Consider the following 3,996-nt stretch of genomic DNA (forward strand, 5'->3'; position numbering starts at 1 on the left):
TTCTAAAACATTCTTATAATTCTAAACTTATCTAGATAAATCTAATGGATAAGCATCCCTAGATATTTTTATACATCATTCTAGAATCCTTCTAGATAGGATATTTCTAGAATTCTATTTTGGACCTTCTTTAGTTTTGGGCCTTCTCTAGTCTTGGGCTTTTATCTTTTAGGCCCAATTTACATTTTAACTCTTTTTTCCTTGGAGCTTCTCCATTCTTCTAGAATTTGCATTACACTTTAACAGACTGTGGTGGAGTTTTAGGGCTTCGCGTATTGATTCAATGAGGGAACAAGAATACCGTTGTTGTAGATTCTGATGACTCACGATGATTGATACGAACACGAGGTGGTGGCTGGAAGGTGAAGAAGATGGAGATCTAATGAAGATGGCGCACTGAATGACGACGTGAAGGAGATGATGGCCAACAAAGATGAAGAGTCGAAGGGGAGATGAAGAAATGAACTCAAAACGCGCTAAGGAAGGCAGATTAGGTTAAGCAAAATAAGTGAAAATAGTTTTTTAAAAAAATATTTATAATTTAACCGCGGATTCATGGAAACTGCCAAAACTTACCGGAGGTTTCCAAAACCGTCGGAAATAAACCTCTAGTAAAATTGAACATTTTTGTAGTGAGTGTTTTAGTTGAAGAAGGTTAGGCTCCAAATCAAGGAAACAACTGGATATGAGAGGTATCTGCATAAAACAACAATAAGATCCTCTGAATTTATATTATAAAACTCATATAGAAGAGAGAAAAAAAGAAAGAAATGTTTGATATATAGTGATTTAATGGAAAGAAAATAAATACTGTAAGTTTAACATTTGATAGATAGTTAACTTCTTCGAATATGTTCTATCATGTTGAACTTCTGTGTAAATTGAAAAGACTTTAATTAATGAAACAAAATTCATGTCTAGCAATTATTATGAAATTATACAAACCAAACAAAATGGAGACAAATGTTTTGTCACAGAAAGTATTAAATATTAGATAATTAATATAACTGTTGTAATGTGTTTTTATTGCAATAGTTTTATCATTGCAAGTAATCTCTTTCACACTTCCGAAGCTCAAAAAATATTTATGTGAGTTTAGTTTCTCCACCATGAATAAATGTCAATTGAAATTTATCCTTTTATCTGAAGTAGAACAAATTAAATTGAAATATTTTTTACAATATTAGTTTATTTAAAATTATTAATTTCCTATCATGGAAACAAAAGTTATCAACTATTAACTTCAATCCTTAGTTTTGAGAAAGTATATAACAGTAATAATAATAATAATAATAACTAAATTGACATAGAGCTAGAAAGCATCAATATTTCAAGAGAAATTTGACAAGTTTCCCATGGAAAGGCATATATGTTCTGATGATATATATATATATATATATATATATATATATATATATATATATATATATATATATATATATATATATATATATATATATATATAAAGAGCGTCCGATGCTACCTGCTGAACAATGTTCCAACACTCAAAAAAAGAGAGAGGTATTCTGATAAAAACATCCCCCTCTCATTTTGGTTTTTGGTTTTTAGGCTTTTAGTTCTTTACACTATTTTATTATTTCATGTTTGGTAATAACGTTTGTTTCAATAATTCATTTTTAGATTTTCATTTTTGTAAGGCGGTGTTGCGTTGGTGGAGCATTTCGCTCGCGATGGACAAGTTTAACGCGCGTTGCCATTAAAGCTATGTTCCGGGAGTTCTCGAAGCTGTGATGTTTCTACAGAAAGCTGAAAGTACACTAAAATTTCCATATTGAGTGAACAGAACATATTCTTGTGTGTTTTTGTTATTCTTGATTCTTGTGTGTTTTGTTATTCTCGTATTATCCACGTGAACTAAATATTTTTTTCTCCACAATGTGTTATAGTCATATAAGGTGTCCAGAACTAAGGATATGAAAAATATGACCTGCATTTTCACTTCTTAATATCTTTTCAGGTTGTGGAAAATGGAATTTTATACACAATTTCACTTAAGGGCCAGAAGACAGGATTTTATGCAGATCAGCGTGAGGATCGACAGTTTATATCAACAATTTCAGATGGTTTAAAGGTTCTTCTTGATCTTTTTTGTTGCTATAGTGGTGGTTTTGCTCTAAATGTCGTGCGTGGAGGTGCTTTAAATGTCACTGGTAGGTTATATATTTTTAGTTCTCATTTTTTTTTCTAATAATTATCACTGTTTACAATTGACATTATAATACTGTTGGATTTGGTTTTATGAAAATTCTCTTCCAAATTAGAGTTAAATTTTACAAAAGTTTTTTTTTTTTCAATCTTTTTAAAGAGCTTTTATTTGCTTTTCTCTTCCAAATGTGTAACTCTTGCTCCTGCTACTTCATCCTTTATAATTAATGTGATATGTTGGAGCAAGTGAAGATTTGCTAAAAGATAGGACTTATGGTGCCTGCTGAAAGTGATGCAGAAAAGTTGGAGTCGAAACATAATTCTGTCAAGCAATATCTTGTTAAGAGGGACTCTCATATTTGCACTGCATATGGTAAATTCAATGATTATTTTGTTATTTCATAACTTTATATTCCTTTCTTTGAATCTTGTAGTTTTGTTCTCTGTTATTGTATCAGTGTAATTTTTATTTTGAATACATGTTCATTAATTTTTATTTCAAAACTGTATGTTCATTTTCTATTTGATCTTAATTTATTTACTTATTGATTTATTAGTTGTTTATCAGTTACAACTTTTCTCTTTTAGGATTCCAGGGTTCCAGAGGAAGAGTTTGAAGGCTTTCAAGACTCATAATTTATTGACTATTAGTAAGTATATGACAATAGATTCCATTAACTTGTAAGTATAAATATGATTAACTTATTCTCATGAGAATATGTTGAATTAGTTATATAATCAAGTACAATAGCATTGTAGAAGAATAGATAAAAATGATAATATATATTTATAAATATTTTTAAAAATTGAACACATATAGCATACCATAACATATATTATTATATAATGATTAAACGTATTCTCTCATCTAGGATTGTATCTCAACAAAGAACAAATTAGTATTTACAAAATCTTTCAGTGGCATATATTATAGCATAGAAGTTCATATCATGATTCTGATTAACTCATCTTTTCTATGGATAGTTCTTGTTGGGCGTATAGCGGTTGTAAACCTTCTATATGATCTAATGGTATTGTTTTTTTCTCACTATGGTTTTACTTTTTATTATCTTTCTATGTTAACAATTTTAATTTCATGGATTATACATTATGGTGTAAGTTTGTCCATTGCATCAATTATTTCCTAATTTATCATGGTTATTGTAGTAGTGTGTTTATATAAGTTTCATGTGTCGGCTTATCTCTCTATTTATGCCTATAATAGGTTGTGATAGGTTCTCCTATAGGAGGACAATTTCTGACAGAATGCTTTTCGAGAAGCTTGGAAGCCAAAGATATCACAGTGAGTGACGAAAACGAGCTATTTTAATCTTTTTTATGATCATATCAATTAAAGTAGCTATATTATATTTACATTTTGTTTAGCCAACACCTCAATATTCATTCAAGAAAAAGAAAATAAGTCCTGAGAATCTTCAGGTATTTTTAATTCTTTTTCCCTTGAATTTTGAAGTTTACAATGTCGGGGGTGTTAACCTTGAGGTGTTGTATTCCTTTTTCATCTTTTCAAGCCTAATGCACACTCTTGATCTAGAACTTTATTTACCAATTAATTGTTCAAGTTTGATAAGAATGACAGTCTTGGTTGTGGTACATTGCTGGAAGGAAAAATGTACATCTATTTTTCTTTCTAGTGAATTGATATCTTTATGACTTGTGTGTTTTTCCTGATTCATAAATATTACACCTTGATTTTCCACATATAACAGAAGGCTACAAACTCTACTACCAGGTATGTATTTCGTCCATATTTTCTTATGATGCATCTCTGTTTTTCAAAACTGCATAAATATTTAAAGCATTCCTTTT

The sequence above is a fragment of the Vigna radiata genome, chromosome 8 (assembly GCF_000741045.1).
Source record: "Vigna radiata var. radiata cultivar VC1973A chromosome 8, Vradiata_ver6, whole genome shotgun sequence".
NCBI classification, from domain to species: Eukaryota; Viridiplantae; Streptophyta; class Magnoliopsida; order Fabales; family Fabaceae; genus Vigna; species Vigna radiata.